The following is an 18,318-nucleotide window of genomic DNA, read 5'->3' as shown; positions in this document are numbered from 1 at the left end:
GAAGGAAGGAAGGAGGGAAAGAAGGAAAAAAGACAGAAAGAAAGATGATACAGTAAAAATAAAATAAAGTATAATATAGTTATTGAATTAAAAAATATTTAGAAAAAAAAAAAAAAGGGACGGATAGAACCATAGGACAAATGTTGGAAGCAAAGCTATACAGAGAAAATCTTACACAGAAGCATACACATACACGTTCACAAAAAGAGGTAAAGGGGGAAAAATCATAAGTCTTGCTCTCAGAGACCACCTTCTCAATTTGGGGTGATTCATTGTCTAAAGGAGGGAAGGAAGGAAGGAAAGAAAGAAAGAAAGAACGAAGGTAAAGTATAATAAAGTTATTACAATTAAAATTACTTATTAAGAAAAAAAATTTTTTTAAAAAACCATGGACGGATAGAGCCCTAGGACAAATGGTGGAAGCAAGAGTATACAGACAAGATCTCACACAGAAGCATACACGTACACATTCACAAAAAGAGGAAAAGGGAAAAAAATCATAGATCTCGCTCCTAAATTCCACCTCTTCAATTTGGGATCATTCCTTGTCTATTCAGGTATTCCACAGATGCAGGGTATATCAAGTTGATTGTGGAGCTTTAATCCGCTGCTTCTGTGGCTGCTGGGAGAGATTTCTCTTTCTCTTCTTTGTTCTCACAGCTCACAGGAGCTCAGCTTTGGATCTGGCCCTGCCTCTGCGTGTAGGTCGCTGGAGGGCGTCTGTTTTTTGCTCAGACGGGACGGGGTTAAAGGAGCCGCTGATTCGGGGGCTCCGGCTCACTCAGGCCGGGGGTTGGGGGATGGGGGAAGGAGGGGCACTGCGTGTGGGGTGGGCCTGCGGCGGCAGAGGCGGCGTGACGTTGCGGCAGAGGCCGGCATGACCTTGCACCAGCCTGAGGCCCGCCGTGCGTACTCCCGGGGAAGTTGTCCTTGGATCCCGGGAACCTGGCAGTGGTGGGCTGCACAGGCTCTGTGGAAGAGGGGTGTGCAGAGTGACCTGTGCTCGCACACAGGCCCCCTGGTGGCGGCAGCAGCAGCCCTAGCGTCTCCCACCCATCTCTGGGGTTCGCGCTTTTAGCAGCGGCTCGCGCCCGTCTCTGGGGTCCGCGGTTTTAGCTGCGGCTCGTGCCCGTCTGTGGGGTTCGCGCTTTTAGCCGCGGCTCGCACCCGTCTCTGGAGCTCCTTTAAGCAGCTCTCTTAAACCCCTCTCCTCGCGCACCAGGAGACAAAGAGGGAAGGAAAAGTCTCATGCCTCTTCGGCAGGTGCAGGCTTTTCCCCGAACTCCCTCCTGGCTAGTCGTGGTGCACTAACCCCTTCAGCCTATGTTCAAGCCGCGAATCCCAGTCCTCTCCCTGCGCTCAGTCCAAAACCGAAACCCGAGCCTCAGCTCGCAGCCCCGCCCGCCCCGGCGGGTGAGCAGACAAGCCTCTTGGGTTGGTGAGTGCCGGTCGGCACCGATCGTCTGTGCAGGAATCTCCCCGCTTTGCCCTCTGCACCCGTCGCTGTGCACTACTCCGCGGTCTCGAAGCTCCCCCCTCCGCCTCCCTCAGTCTCCGCCCGCGGAGGGGCTTCCTAGTGTGTGGAAACTTTTCCTCCTTCACAGCTCCCTCCCACTGGTGCAGGTGCTGTCCTTGTTCTTTTGTCTCTGTTTTTTCTTTTTTTTCTTTTGCCCTACCCAGGTACGTGGGGAGTTTCTTGCCTTTTGGGAGGTCTGAGGTCTTCTGCCAGACTTCAGTAGGTGTTCTGTAGGAGTTGTTCCACGTGTAGATGTATTTCTGGTGTATCCGTGGGGAGGAAGGCGATCTCTGCGTCTTACTCTTCCGCCATCTTCAAGGTCCCCCCCACGTTGTTTTTGAAGTCTGTCTCCAGTGGCTAAAGTTGGTTCAGTGGGTTGTGTAGGCTTCCTGGTGGAGGGGACTAGTTCCTGTGTTGTGGTGGATGAGGCTGGATCTTGTGTCTCTAGTGGGCAGGTCCACGTCTGGTGGTGTGTTTTGGGGTGTCTGTGGACTTATTATGATTTTAGGCAGCCTCTCTGCTAATGGGTGGGGTTGTGTTCCTGTTTTGCTAATTGTCTTGCAGTAGGTCATCAAGCACTGTAGCTTGCTAGTCGTTGAGTGAAGCTTGGTGCTGGTTAAGATGGAATTCTCTGGGAGATTTTCGCCATTTTATATTATGTGGAGCTGGGAGGTCGCTTGTTGACCAGTGTCCTGAAGTTGGCTGTCCCACCTCAGAGGCAGAGCCCTTACTCCTGCCTGGAGCACCAAGAGCCTTTCTTCCACATGGCTCAGAATAAAAGGAAGAAAAAGTAGAGAGAATTAGTAGAAGTAGGAAGAAAAGAAAGAAAGAAAGAAAGAAAGAAAGGAAGGGAGGGAGGAAGGAAGGAAGGAAGGAAGAAAGAAAGAAAAGAAGGAAAGAAGGCAAGAAGGAAAGAAAGGAGGGAGGGAGGGAGGCAGGGAGGAAGGAAGGAAGGAAGGAATTAGGGTAGGAAGGAAAAAAGACAGAAAGAAAGAAGATACAGTGAAATAAAATAAAGTATAATAAAGTTATTGAATTAAAAAATAATTATTTAGAAAAAAAATAAGGGCGGATAGAGTCTTAGGACAAATGGTGGGAGCAAAGCTATACAGACAAAATCTTACACAGAAGCCTACACATGTACCCTCACAAAAAGAGGTAAAGGGGAAAAAATCATAAATCTTGCTCTCAAAGTCCACCTTCTCAATTTGGGATGATTTGTTGTCTAAAGGAGGGAAGGAAGGAAGGAAGGAAGGAAGGAAGGAAGGAAGGAAGGAAAGAAAGAAAAAAAAAGAAAGAAAGAAAGGAAGGAAGGAAGAAAGGAAGAAAGAAAGTAAAGTATAATAGAGTTATTAAAATTAATTACTAAGAAAAAAAATTTTTTTAAATGGATGGATAGAACCCTAGGAGAAATGGTGGAAGCAAAGCTATACAGACAAGATATCACACAGAAGCATACACATACACATTCACAAAAAGAGGAAAAGGGGAAAAAATCCTAGATCTTGCTCTCAAAGTCCACCTCCTCAATTTGAGATGATTCATTGTCTATTCATATATTCCACAGATGCATGGTACATCAAGTTGATTGTGGAGCTTTAATCTGCTGTTTCTGAGGCTGCTGGGAGAGATTTCCCTTTCTCTTCTTTGTTCTCACAGCTCTCAGGGGCTCAGCTTTGGATTTGGCCCTGCCTTGCATGTAGGTCGCTGGAGGACGTCTGTTTTTTGCTCAGATAGGACGGGGTTAAAGGAGCCGTTGATTCGGGGGCTTTGGCGCACGCAGGCTGGGGTAAGGGAGGGGCATGGCGTGCGGGGCGGCCCTGCGGTGGCAGAGGCCGGCGTGACATTGCAACAGCCTGAGGCCCGCCGTGCGTTCTCCCAGGGAAGTTGTCCCTGGATCCCGGGACCCTGGCAGTGGCGGGCTGCACCGGCTCCCCAGAAGAGGGGTGTGGATAGTGACCTGTGTTCGCACACAGGCCCCTTGGCGGCGGCAGCAGCAGCCTTAGCATCTCCCGCCTGTCTCTGGGGTCCGTGCTTTTAGCCACGGCTTGTGCCCGTCTCTGGGGTCCGTGCTTTTAGCCGCGGCTCGCGCCTATCCCTGGGGTCCACGCTTTTAGCTGCGGCTCACGCCTGTCTCTGGGGATCACGCTTTTATCCACAGCTCACGCCCGTCTCTGGAGTTCCTTTTAGCAGTGCTGTTAAACCCCTCTCCTCGCACACCAGGAAACAAAGAGGGAAGAAAAAGTCTCTTGCCTCTTCGGCAGGTGCAGTCTTTTCCCCCGGACTCCCTCCCGGCTAGCCATGGTGCACTAACCCCTTCAGGCTGTGTTCAAGCCGCCAACCCCAGTCCTCTCCCTGCGCTCCAACCTAAGCCCGAGCCTCAGCTCGCAGCCCTGCCCTCCCCGGCGGTTGAGCAGACAAGGCTCTCGGGCTGCGTAGTACCAGTCGACACCTATCCCCTGTGCGGGAATCTCCCACTTTGCCCTCTGCACCCCTGTTGCTGTGCTCTCCTCCGTGGCTCTGAAGCTCCCCCCTCCGCCTCCCGCAGTCTCCACCCGTGAAGGGGCTTCCTAGTGTGTGGAAACCTTTCCTCCTTAACAGCTCCCTCCCACTGGTGCAGGTGCCGTCCCTATTCTTTTGTCTCTGTTTTTTCTTTTTTTTCTTTTGCCCTACCCAGGTACGTGGGGAATTTCTTGCCTTTTGGGAGGTCTGAGGTCTTCTGCCAGCATTCAGTAGGTGTTAGGTAGGAGTTGTTCCACGTGTAGATGTATTTCTGGTGCATCTGTGGGGAGGAAGGTGATCTCCGCGTCTTACTCTTCCGCCATCTTCCCCTGTGTACTCCCTTATTCTTTTTTTTATCTTTTTTTTTACATCTTTATTGGAGTATAATTACTTTACAATGGTGTGTTAGTTTCTGCTTTATAACAAAGTGAATCAGTTATACATATACATATGTTCCCACATCTCTTCCCTCTTGCATCTCCCTCCCTCCCACCCTCCCTATCCCTCCCTCCCACCCTCCCTATCCCACCCCTCCAGGCAGTCACAAAGCACCGAGGTGATATCTCTGTGCGATGAGGCTGCTTCCCACTAGCTATCTACCTTACGTTTGGTAGTGTATATATGTCCATTCCTCTCTCTCACTTTGTCACAGCTTACCCTTCCCCCTCCCCATATCATCAAGTACATTCTCTAGTAGGTCTGTGTCTTTATTCCTGTCTTACCCCTAGGTTCTTCATGACATTTTTTTTCTTAAATTGCATATATATGTGTTACCATACGGTATTTGTATTTCTCTTTCTGACTTACTTCACTCTGAATGACAGACTCTAGGTCTATCCACCTCATTACAAATAGCTCAATTTTGTTTCTTTTTATGGCTGAGTAATATTCCATTGTATATATGTGCCACATCTTCTTTATCCATTCATCCGGTGATGGGCACTTAGGTTGTGTTCATCTCCAGGCTATTGTAAATAGAGCTGCAATGAACATTTTGGTACATGACTCTTTTTGAATTATGGTTTTCTCAGGGTATATGCCCAGTAGTGGGATTGCTGGGTCATATGGTAGTTCTATTTGTAGTTTTTTAAGGAACCTCCATACTGTTCTCCATAATGGCTGTACCAATTCACATTCCCACCAGCAGTGCAAGAGTGTTCCCTTTTCCCCAAACCCTCTCCAGCATTTATTGTTTCTAGATTTTTGATGATGGCCATTCTGACTGGTGTGAGATGATATCTCATTGTAGTTTTGATTTGCATTTCTCTAATGGTTAATGATGTTGAGCATTCTTTCATGTGTTTTTTGGCAATGTGCATATCTTCTTTGGAGAAATGTCTATTTAGGTCTTCTGCCCATTTTTGGATTGGGTTGTTTATTTTTTTGTTACTGAGCTGCATGAGCTGCTTACAAATTTTGGAGATTAATCCTTTGTCAGTTGCTTCATATGCAAATATTTTCTGCCATTCTTAGGTTTGTCTTTTGGTCTTGTTTATGGTTTCCTTTGCTGTACAAAAGCTTTTAAGTTTCTTTAGGTCCCATTTGTTTATTTTTGTTTTAATTTCCATTTCTCTAGGAGGTGGGTCAAAAAGGATCTTGCTGTGATTTATGTCATAGAGTCTTCTGCCTATGTTTTCCTCTAAGAGTTTGATAGTTTCTGGCCTTACATTTAGGTTTGTTTTTTTTTTCTGAGCAAGAATCTGTTAACAGTTTTACTTTTTTGTGTTAAATACCATGGGACAGGGTTGGAAGGATGAAAAACTCAGTCAACTGCCTCACAAGGGATAAGAAAAATTCTGCCATGATATTAGCAAAGGTGAAGGAGAAAATTTACACTGTAAGAGACACCATTTCCCCACAGAATACCTCTTGGTATTTCCTGAGTGAGTGGGATTAGCAATCTAAATAAATCATGTTTCAAGAGGTAACAGCGACAGATAAAATTTAAGGGGATTATTAAAATAACATTTACAAGACTCTGAACAATTCTTGAACTCTTATTAAAACCACAAAGAAAGAACAATTCTTTATTTATGAATTTCATAAAGGCCTGAATGTGCAATGACACCTGTTAGGGATGGTCTGGTGATGTTCACGCTGTTCAGGAGCCCAACAGTCTGCTCTTACTGTGTTTCTAACCATGAAACTGTTGCAGGCGAGGCCTATATGACGCTGTATACACAAAGAATGGTCACTGTGGGCCACACTACCGATGAGATGGTAGGTTAACAAATCTTTTTCTGGTCAAGAGAAAAAAGAAGAAATAGCACTCTGCATGCTTCACTCTACAAGATGAATTTCCCTAGAAAGAATCCAATGAAAATGGCTGCAATTACAACAAGAAGTGAAGGAAGAGGACTGGTGACATTATCTGAAGGATGCAGCTGAGGTGTATCCAGGTTTATCCAAATATGCCACCTTTCTGAGCCTTAAGCCTTCATCTCTCAGGTGTCAGTTTTCTTCCAATAGCTTCATCATCTCTCCCTGGAGCCTCTTGCACTCTTCCATGAACTTCCTTGTCTCAGTTTCATTGAGGGAAACACTGTGTGGCTTTGACACGGGCCTGTCCTGCTTCGCAGCGTTCAGGGGAATGACTTTGCTGGGTTCCATGTCATTCAATTTATCATTTTCATTGGAAGTTTCAAATACACATCTCAATTTAGAATCCATCAATTCATCAGGTTTTGCCTCTTTCCACATGGCTTCCATATCTGGAATGTTTCATGGAGCGAAGATGGTCTGTACCATAAACTTGTGTTTACTCTTTTCATTGGGGTAATAGTCAAAAGGCTGCAGCATTACTTTAAATTTGAGGTCTGTGGGCGGGTCGAGGACCAGGATCTGCTCGTGCTTCACCATGGCCCCAGAGATGGATGCCATCAGAGACAGCGCAGAGTGGGAGTGCGCCCGTGGCGGGTCACTGGCTGCGGGAGGGGGGTGGTGGCGGCGGCCGCTGCAGCGCAGCTCAGACCGACTTGACACAGGGCCAGTGCTCAGCTCACAAACCCGATGCCCACCGCTCTGTCACCGGCTCGCTGGACCGCCTGCCCGTCTGCAGCTCTGTGTCTCACAACTGGCTCAACCCCACACCCACATTTAGGTCTTTAATCCATTTTGAGCTTATTTTTGTGTATGGTGTTAGGGAGCGATTGAATCTCATACTTTTACATGTACCTGTCAGGTTTTCCCAGCACCAGTTATTGAAGAGGCTGGCCTTTCTCCACTGTATATTCCTGCCTCCTTTATCAAAGATAAGGTGACCATATGTGCGTGGATTTATCTCTGGGTTTTCTATCCTGTTCCATTGATCTACATTTCTGTTTTTGTGCCAGTACCATACTGTCTTGATTACTGTAGCTTTGTAGTATAGTCTGAGGTCAGGGAGCATGATTCCTCCAGCTCCGTTTTTCGTTCTCAAGATTGCTTTGGCTATTCGGGGTCTTTTGCATTTCCATACAAATTGTGAAATTTTTTGTTCCAGTTCTATGAAAAATGCCAGTGGTAGTTTGATAGGGATTGCATTGAATCTGTAGATTGCTTTGGGTAGTAGAGTCATTTTCACAATGTTGATTCTTCCAATCCAGGAACATGGTATATCTCTCCATCTATTTGTATCATTTTTAATTTCTTTCATCAGTGTCTTATAATTTTCTGCATACGGGACTTTTGTCTCCTTAGGTAGGTTTATTCCTAAATATTTTATTCTTTTTGTTGCAATGGTAAATGGGAGTGTTTTCTTGGTTTCATTTTCAAATTTTTCATCATTAGTATATAGGAATGCCAGAGATTTCTGTGCATTAATTTTGTATCCTGCTACTTTACCAAATTCTTTGATTAGCTCTATTAGGTTTCTGGTAGCATCTTTAGTATTCTCTATGTATAGTATCATGTCATCTGCAAACAGTGACAGCTTTACTTCTTCTTTTCCAATTTGGATTCCTTTTATTTCCTTTTCTTCTCTGATTGCTGTAGCTAAAACTTCCAAAACTATGTTGAATAAGAGTGGTGAGAGTGGGCAACCTTGTCTTGTTCCTGATCTTAGTGGAAATGCTTTCAGTTTTTCACCATTGAGGACGATGTTGGCTGTGGGTTTTTCATATATGGCCTTTATTATGTTGAGGAAAGTTCCCTCTATGCCTACTTTCTGCAGGGATTTTTATCATAAATGGGTGTTGAATTTTGTCAAAAGCTTTCTCTGCATCTATTGAGATGATCATATGGTTTTTCTCCTTCAATTTGGTAATATGGTGTATCACATTGATTGATTTGCATATATTGAAGAATCCTTACATTCCTGGAATAAACCCCACTTGATCATGTTGTCTGATCCTTTAAATGTGCTGTTGGACTTTGTTAGCTAGTATTTTCTTGAGGATTTTTGCATCTATGTTCATCAGTGATATGGGTCTGTAGTTTTCTTTCTTTGTGACATCCTTTCCTGGTTTTGGTATCAAGGTGATGGTGCCCTCATAGAATGAGTTTGGGAGTGTTCCTCCCTCTGCTATATTTTGGAAGAATTTGAGAAGGATTGGTGTTAGCTCTTCTCCAAATGTTTGGTAGAATTCGCCTGTGAAGCCATCTGTTCCTGGGCTTTTGTTTGTTGGAAGATTTTTAATCACAGTTTCAATTGCAGTGCCTGTGATTGGTCTGTTCATATTTTCTATTTCTTCCCGATTCAGTATTGGCAGGTTGTGCATTTCTAAGAATTTGTCCATTTCTTCCAGGTTGTCCATTTTATTGGCATAAAGTTGCTTGTAGTAATCTCTCATGATCTTTTGTATTTCTGCAGTGTCAGTTGTCACTTCTCCTTTTTCATTTCTAATCCTATTGATTTGTGTCTTCTCCCTTTTTCCTTGATGAGTTTGGCTAATGGTTTATCAATTTTGTTTATCTTCTCAAAGAACCAGCTTTTAGTTTTATTAATCTGTGCTATTGTTTCCTTCATTTCTTTTTTATTTATTTCTGATCTGATAATTATGATTTCTTTCCTTCTGCTAACTTTAGAGTTTTTTTGTTCTTCTTTCTCTAATTGATTTAGATGAAAGGTTAGGTTGTTTATTCAAGATGTTTCCTGTTTCTTAAGGTAGGATTGTATTGCTATAAACTTCCCTCTTAGAACTGCTTTTGCTGCATCCCATAGGTTTTGAGTCATCGTGTCTCCATTGTCATTTGTTTCTAGGTATTTTTTTATTTCCTCTTTGATTTCTTCAGTGATCACTTGGTTATTAAGTAGTATATTGTTTAGCCTCCATGTGTTTGTATTTTTTACAGATACTTTCCTTTAATTGATATCTAGTCTCATAGCGTTGTGTTCAGAAAAGATACTTGATACAATTTCAATTTTCTTAAATTTACCAAGGCTTGATTTGTGACCCAAGATCTGATCTATCCTGGAGAATGTTCCATGAGCACTTGAGAAAAATGTGTATTCTGTTGTTTAAAAATGGAATGCCTATAAATATCAATTACGTCCATCTTGTTTAATGTATCATTTAAAGCTTGTGTTTCCCTATTTATTTTCATTTTGGATGATCTTTCCATTGGGGAAAGTGTGGTGTTAAAGTCCCGTACTATGAATGTGTTACCGTCAATTTCCCTTTTTATTGCTGTTAGTATTTGCCTTATGTATTGAGGTGCTACTATGTTGGGTGCATAGATATTTACAATTGTTATATTTTCTTCTTGGATCAATCCCTTGATCATTGTGTAGTGTCCTTTTTTTTTATCTTCTAATAGTCTTTATTTTAAAGTCTATTTTGTCTGATATGAGAATTGCTACTCCAGCTTTCTTTTGGTTTCCTTTTGCATGGAATATCTTTTTCCATCCCCTTACTTTCAGTCTGTATGTGTCTCTAGGTTTGAAATGGGTCTCTTGTCGACAGCATATATATGGGTCATGTTTTTGTATCCATTCAGCCAATCTGTGTCTTTTGGTGGGAGCATTTAGTCCCTTTACATTTAAGGTAATTATCAATATGTATGTTCCTATTCCCATTTTCTTAATTGTTTTGGGTTCGTTATTGTAGGTCTTTTCCTTCTCTTGTGTTTCTTGCCAAGAGAAGTTCCTTTAGCATTTGTTGTAAAGCTGGTTTGGTGGTGCTGAACTCTCTCAGCTTTTGCTTGTCTGTAAATGTTTTAATTTCTCCATCAAATCTGAATGAGATCCTTTCTGTGTAGACTAGTCTTGGTTGCAGGTTTTTTTCCTTCATCACTTTAAATATGTCCTGACTGTCCCTTCTGGCTTGCAGTGTTTCTGCTGAAAGATCAGCTGTTAACCTTACTGGGATTCCCTTGTGTGTTATTTGTTGTTTTTCTCTTGCTGCTTTTTTTTTTTGTTTTGTTTATTTTATTTTATTTTTATTTTTTTTTGGTTGCGTTGGGTCTTTGTTGCTGCCCACTGGCTTTCTCTAATTGCAGTGAGCGGGGGCTACTCTTCATTGCAGTGCGCGGGCTTCTCATTGTGGTGGCTTCTCTTGTTGCAGAGCACAGGCTCTAGGCGCACGGGCTTCAGTAGTTGTGGCACACGGGCTTAGTTGCTCCGTGGCATGTGGGATCTTCCCGGACCAGGGCTCGAATTTGTGTCCCCTGCATTGGCAGGCGGATTCTTAACCACTGTGCCACCAGGGAAGTCCTCTTGCTGCTTTTAATATGTTTTCTTTATATTTAATTTTTGACAGTTTGAGTAATATGTGTCTTGGCGTATTTCTCCTTTGATTTATCCTGTATGGGACTCTCTGTGCTTCCTGGACTTGATTAACTCTTTCCATCCTGATATTAGGGCAGTTTTCCGCTATAATCTCTTCAAATATTTTCTCAGTCCCTTTCTTTTTAACTTCTGCTTCTGGAACCCCTATAATTTTAATGTTGGTGTTTTTAATGTTGTCCCAGAGGTCTCTGAGACTGTCCTCAGTTCTTTTCATTCTTTTTTCTTTTTTCTGCTCTGCAGTAGTTGTTTCCAGTATTTTATCTTCCAGGTCACTTATCCGTTCTTCTGCCTCGGTTATTCTGCTATTGATCCCATCTAGAGTATTTTTAATTTCACTTATTGTGTTGTTCATCATTGTTTGTTTCATCTGTAGTTCTTCTAGTTTCTTGTTAAATGTTTCTTGCATTTTGTCTATTCTATTTCCAAAATTTTGGATCATCTTTACTATCATTATTCTGAATTCTTATTCAGGTAGACTGCCTAGTTCCTCTTCATTTGTTAGGTCTGGTGGGTTATTATCTTGCTCCTTCATCTGCTGTGTGATTTTCTGTCTTCTCATTTTGCTTATCTTACTGTGTTTGGGGTCTCCTTTTTGCAGGCTGCAGATTCATAGTTCCCGTTGTTTTTGGTGTTTGTCTCCAGTGGCTGTTTGCTTCAGTGGGTTGTGTAGGCTTCCTGGTGGAGGGGACTAGTGCCTGTGTCCTTGTGGATCAGGCTTGATATTGTCTTTCTGGTGGGCACGTCCACATCTGGTGGTGTGTTTTGGGGTGTCTGTGGACCTGTGATTTTTGGCAGCCTCTGTGCTAATGGGTGGGGTTGTGTTCCTGTCTTGCTAGTTGTTTGGCATAGGGTGTCCAGCACTGTAGCTTGCTGGTCATTGAATGAACCTGGGTGCTGGTGTTGAGATGGATATCTTTTGGCGATTTTCACCATTTGATATTATGTGAAGCTGGGAGGTCTCTTTTGGACCATCTTCCTGAAGTTGGCTGTTCCACCTCAGAGGCACAGCACTGACTCCTGGCTGTAGCACCAAGAGCCTTTCATCCACATGGCTCAGAATAAAAGGGAGAAAAGGTAGTAAGAAAGAATTAGTAGAAGAAGAAATAAAGAAAGAAGGAAAGAAAGAAAGAAAGGAGGGTGGGTGGGAGGGAGGGAGATAGGAAGGAAGGAAGGAGGGCAGGAAGGAAATAAAGAAAGAAGATAAAGTAAAATAAAATAAGACATTATAATAAAGTTATTAAAAGAAAAAATAATTATTAAGAAAATAAATTTTTAAAAAAGCAGGTGGATAGAACCCTAGGTCAAATGGTGGAAGCAAAGCTATACAGACCAAATCTCACACAGGAGCATACACATACACACTCACAAAAAGAAGAAAAGGGGGAAAAATCATAAATCTTGGTCTCAAAGAAAAGGGGAAAAAATCATAAATCTTGGTCTCAAAGTGCACCTCCTCAATTTGGGATGATTCATTGTGTAAAGGAGAGAAGGAAGGCAGAGAGGGAGGGAGGGAGGAAGGAAGGAAGGAAGGTAAGAAAGGAAGGAAGGAAGGAAGGAAGAAAGAAAGGAAGGTAGAAGATAAAGTAAAATAAAATAAAGTTAGTAAAATAAAAAAGTAATTATTAAAAAAAATTTAAAAGAAAACCGATGGATAGAACCCTAGGACAAATGGTAGAAGCAAAGCTATACAGACAAAATCTCACACAGAAGCATACACATACACACTCTCAAAAAGAGGAAAATGGGAAAAAAATCATAAATCTTGCTCTCAAAGTCCACCTCCTCAATTTGGGATGCTTTGTATTCATGTATTCCACAGATGCAGGGTACATCAAGTTCATTGTGGAGCTTTTATTCGCTGCTTCTGAGGCTGCTGGGAGAAATTTCCCTTTCTCTGTTCTCACAGCTCCCAGGGGCTCAGCTTTGGATTTGGCCCCGCCTCTGTGTGTAGTTCGTCATAGGGCGTCTATTCTTCACTCAGACAGGATGGGGTTAAAGGAGCAGCTGCTTCGAGGACTCTGGCTCCCTCAGGCTAGGGGGGAGGGAGGGGCACAGAGTGCAGGGTGAGCCTGCAGTGGCACAGGCTGGCATGACGTTGCACCAGCCTGAGGTGCACCGTGCGTTCTCCTGGGGAAGTTGTCCCTGGATCCCGGGACCCTGGCAGTAGCAGACTGCACAGGGTCCCCGGAAGGAGGCTGTGGATAGTGACCTGTGCTTGCACACAGGCTTCGTGGTGGCGGCAGCAGCAGCCTTAGTGTCTCATGCCCGTCTCTGTGGTCCGCGCTTTTAGCCGCAGCTCACGCTAGTCTCTGGAGCTCCTTTAAGCAGCGCTCTTAATCCCCTCTCCTCACACACCAGGAAACAAAGAGGGAAGAAAAAGTCCCTTGCCTCTTTGTCAGGTGCAGAATTTTCCTGGACTCCCTCCAGGCTAGCTGTGGTGCACTAACCCCCTGCAGGCTCTCTTCACGCTGCCAACCCCAGTCCTCTCCCTGCACTCCAACCGAAGCCTGAGCCTCAGCTCCCAGCCCCGCCCACCCCAGTGGGTGAGCACACAAGCCTCTCAGGCTGGTGAGTGCCGGTCGCCACAGATCCTCTGTGCGGGAATCTCTCTGCTTTGCCCTCCACACCCCTGTTGCTCTGCTCTCCTCTGTGGCTCTGAAGCTTCCCCCCTCCGCCACCCGCAGTCTCCGCCCACGATGGGGCTTCCTAGTGTGTGGAAACCTTTCCTCCACAGCTCCCTCCCACTGGTGCAGGGCCCATCCCTATCCTTTTGTCTCCATTTATTCTTTTTTCTTTTGCCCTACCCAGGTACGTGGGGAGTTTCTTTCCTTTTGGGAGGTATGAGGTCTTCTGCCAGCGTTCAGTGGGTGTTCTGTAGGCATTGTTCCATGTGTAGATGTATTTCTGGTGTATCTGTGAGAAGGAAGGTTGTCTCTGTGTCTTACTCTTCCACCATCTTCCCCTTGTCTCTGCCCCCCTTATTCTTTTTTTTTTTTTTTTTTGCGGTATGCGGGCCTTTCACTGTTGTGGCCTCTCCCATTGTGGAGCACAGGCTCCAGACGCACAGGCTCAGCGGCCACGGCTCACAGGCCCAGACGCTCCACGGCACGTGGGATCTTCCTGGACTGGGGCACGAACCCATGTCCCCTGCATCGGCAGGTGGACTCTCAAGCACTGCACCACCAGGGAAGCCCTGCCCCCCCCCTTATTCTTATTCGCACTATTACTCTCACTGTCTCACTCACTTACTCGCCTTTGCCTCTGTCATCACATTGTCTTTTCTCTCTGAACCTCCTGCCTCCCTCTTATAAGGACCCTTTTTATTATGTTGAGCATACTCAGATAATCCAGGATAATCTTCCAATCTCAAAATCCTTACCTTAATCATATCTGCAAAGTCTCTTTTTCCATGTAAAGTAAGATAATAACAGGTTCTTGGGATTAGCACATGGACATCTTGAGTACCATTAGTCTGTGTACCACACCAGTACTCTTCAAAAGTCTTATAATCATGAAAGATAGAGGTTGAGGAACTATTGCACACTGGAAAAGACAAAGGTAACATGACAATTTAATGACATATGGGATCCTGGATTGTATACTAGACCAGAAAAGAAGGACATTAATGTGCAAACTGATAAAATTCAAATAAAACCTATGGATTAGTTAATATTATTTTGCTAATGTTAATTTTTTGGTTTTGATAATTGCACTCTGGTTATATAAGATGTTAACATTAAGGGAATTTGGATGAAGGTTATATAGAAAGTTGTATTATTTTTGCAATTTTTCTGTAAGTCTAAATCATCTAAAACTAAAACATTAAAAAAGCTTTATTGATGTATACTGGCACCATCAATATTTGGCATGTTTCCTCACATAGTCAATAAGTTCCATGTTCCCAAATATTTTAATGTCATTCAGCTCGTAAATGAATAATTATATTTCACTTTTTTCAAATATTTTTTTAAATTATGAATGAGATTGGGTATCTTTTCATACATTTATTGGTTGTTGTATTAGTTTGCTAGGGCTGCAGTAACAAAATGCCATATATTAGATAGCTTAAACAACAGAAATCTAGTTTTTCAGAGTTCTAGATGCTGGAAGTCCAAAGTCAAAATACTGGAAAGGTTGGTTTCTCTTCAGGCCTCTCTCCTTGATTGATTTCTCACTATGTCCTCATGCAGACTTCCCCTGTGTGTGTGCCTCTCTACTCTCTCTCCCTTATCTTATAAGGACACCAGTCATATTGGACTAGGGCTCCACCTTTGTGACCTCATTGAACCCTGATTACCTTTTAAAGGTAATTTGGAGCCCCTCTCTCCAAATACAGTCACATTAAGGGTAAAGTCTTTAAAATATGAATTTTGAGGGGATACATTTCAGTCCTTAACAGCTGTCCATTTCAGTTGAGAGATGGGGTGGCACACTTTTTTTATTGGTTTGACATTTGAATGTATGCCTATCCCTCTGATGTACCCATTTAACCTTCAATCGCTGAAAACACTTTAGGATAGTGGATACATCTGTGAGAGGAAAGGGAGTACAATTGGTGAACATTGTTGATCTTAAAGTGAGTGGTAGTTACACAGAATATTTTGATCTTCTTATCTATATGGAATATTTCATAATATATCATTTAAAATATTTAATGGAAGGTGAGGAAATGGACATCAAGTAGTTTGGTTGTAAAGGAAAGAAAAATAGGAGGCAATGGCTTTAGAGGCATTGATTCAAGAGAGAATCGTTTTAGGGCTGGGAAACATGTGCATGTTCATAAACCAGGGACAGTGGAGCTCATATGGAGGAAGAGATTGAAGATCCAAGTGAGAGAGAAAATAACTGATGGAGGAAGGTCCCTGAGGAGCTTTGAGCAGATGGCCTTCAGATTATTTTATGACCTTTTAGGGAAAAAGGAAAATAAGAATAGATGCATATAAGATTGCAATCTGTGGGCATGAGGAAGCAATGTCTGTGAAAATTGAGGAGGATAATGACTGCTGCACTCCATTTTCTCAAATACAATGTAAGTTTATCTTATCTAATGAGAATAAAGGAAAATGTGTGTAAAGCTGGAAGTTTGAGGAGAGTAAGAGAAGGTTTAGAACAGTCTATGAAGGGAATGGAGAAGGAGGTGACCAAGGCCATGCTAAAGGGCTGTTATTAAAGAACAATGCACACCATAAATCTAGAGTGGTACCATCCCTGATGGGCTTCATGCCTCCCCCCAAACACTGCTCAAAACCCAGTGTGTAAATATTTTCCCCCATTCTCTGGGATGTATTTTCATTTTGTTTATGGTTTCGTTTGCTGTTCAGAAGCATTTAAGTTTAATTAGGTCCCATTGTTTATTTTTGTTTTCATTTTTATTGCTACAGGAAGTGGATCAGAAAAGATTCTGCTGCAATTTCTGTCAGAGAGTGTTCTCTCTCTGTTTTCCTCTAATGGTTTTATACTATCCAGGCTTACATTTAGGTTTTTAATCCATTTTGAGTTTACTTTTGTGTATGGTGTTAGGGTGTGTTCTAATTTCATTCTTTTACATGTAGCTGTCCAGTTTTCCCAGCACCATTTATTGAAGAGGCTGTCTTTTTTCCATTGAATATTCTTGCCTCCTTTGTCATAGATTAGGGGACATAGGGTGAGTGGGTTTATCTCTGGACTTTCTATCCTCTTCCACTGATCTATATTTCTGCTTTTGTGCCAGGACCACACTGCTTTGATGACTGTAGCTTTGTTGTATAGTCTAAAGTCAGGGAGCCTGATTGGTGCAGCTCTGTTTTTCTTTCTCAGGATTGCTTTGGATATTTGGGATCTTTTGTGTTTCCATACAAATTGTAAAATTTATTGTTCTAGTTCTGTGAAAAATTCCATTGGTAATTTGATAGGGATTGCACTGAATCTGTAGATTGCTTTGGGTAGTATAGTAAATTTTACTTTTATTATTGTTTGGCAATAAGCTATTTTATTTTATTTTTAAAATTTATTTGTTTAAACATCTTTATTGGAGTATAATTGTTTACAATGTTGTGTTAGTTTCTGCTGTATAACAAAGTGAATCAGCTATATGTATACATATATCCCCATATACCTTCCCTCTTACATCTCTCTCCCACCCTCCATATCCCACCCCTCTAGGTGGTCACAAAGCACTGAGATGATCTCCCTGTGTGATGCAGCTGCTTCCCACTAGCTATTTATTTTACATTTGGTAGTTTATGTATGTCAACGTTACTCTCTCACTTCATCCCAGCTTGCCGCTCCCCCTCCTTGTGTCCACAAGTCCATTCTCTACATCTGCATCTTTATTCCTGTCCTGCTCCAGGGTTTATCAGAACCATTTTTTTTTAGATTCCATATGTATGTGTTAACATACGTTATTTGTTTTTCTCTTTCTGAATTACTTCACTCTGTATGACAGACTCTAGGTCCATCCACCTCACTACAAATAACTCAATTTCATTTCTTTTTATGGCTGAGTAATATTCCCTTGTATATATGTGCCACAACTTCTTTATCCATTCATCTGTCAATGGACACTTAGGTTGCTTCCATGTCTGGGCTACTGTAAATAGTGCTGTAATGAACATTGTGGTACATGACTCTTTATGAATTATGGTTTTCTCAGGGTATGTGCCCAGTAGTGGGATTGCTGGGTCATATGGAAGTTCTAGTTTTAGTTTTTTAAGGAGCCTCCATACTGTTATCCATAGTGGCTGTATCAATTTACATTCCCACAAACAGTGCAAGAGGGTTCCCTTTTCTCCACACCCTCTCCAGCATTTATTGTTTATAGATTTTTTGATGATGGCTATTCTGACTGGTGTGAGGTGATACCTCATTGTAGTTTTGATTTGCATTTCTCTAATGATTAGTGATGTTGAGCATCCTTACATGGGTTTGTTGGCAATGTGTATATCTTCTTTGGAGAAATGTCTATTTAGGTCTTCTGCCCATTTTTGGATTGGGTTGTTTGTTTTTTTGATATTGAGCTGTATGAGCTGCTTGTATATTTTGGAGATTAATCCTCTGTCAGTTCCTTCAGTTACAAATACTTTCTCCTATTCTGAGGGTTGACTTCCTTTTGTGTGTGGTACGTGGGCCTCTCACTGTTGTGGCCTCTCCCGCTCTGGAGCACAGGCTCTGGACGTGCAGGCTTAGTGGCCATGACTCATGGGCCCAGTTGCTCCACAGCATGTTGGGATCCTCCCAGATCGGGGCACAAACCCTTGTCCCCTGCATCGGCGGTGGACTCTCTACCACTGTGCCACCAGGGAAGCCTGAGGGTTGCCTTTTCATCTTGTTTATGGTTTTCTTTGCTGTGCAAAAGTTTTTAAGTTTCATTAGGTCCCATTTGTTTATTTTTGTTTTTATTTCCATTTCTCTAGAACGTGGGTCAAAAAGGATGTTGCTGTGATTTATGTCAAAGAGTGTTCTTCCTATGTTTTCCTCTAAGAGTTTTATAGTGTCTGACCTTACATTTAGGTCTTTAATCCGTTTGAGCTTATTTTTGTGTATGGTGTTAGGGAGTGTTCTAATTTCATTCTTTATATGTAGCTGTCCAGTTTTCCCAGCACCACTTACTGAAGAC

At 42.8% G+C, this 18,318-nt stretch overlaps 1 protein-coding gene and 1 pseudogene across 1 annotated transcript in view; one reads left to right on the top strand and one right to left on the bottom strand.

The window, feature by feature from the left end:
- Nucleotides 1-18,318, top strand: part of OPHN1 (oligophrenin 1) — a 609,375-nt gene that overhangs the window by 526,398 nt on the left and 64,659 nt on the right. The gene's annotated exons all lie outside the window — the stretch shown is intronic.
- On the bottom strand, nucleotides 6,239-6,898 carry LOC116747910 (annotated as a pseudogene).

The sequence above is a fragment of the Phocoena sinus genome, chromosome X, assembly GCF_008692025.1.
Source record: "Phocoena sinus isolate mPhoSin1 chromosome X, mPhoSin1.pri, whole genome shotgun sequence".
Taxonomy (NCBI): domain Eukaryota; kingdom Metazoa; phylum Chordata; class Mammalia; order Artiodactyla; family Phocoenidae; genus Phocoena; species Phocoena sinus.
This window is presented reverse-complemented; position numbering and strand designations above follow the sequence as displayed.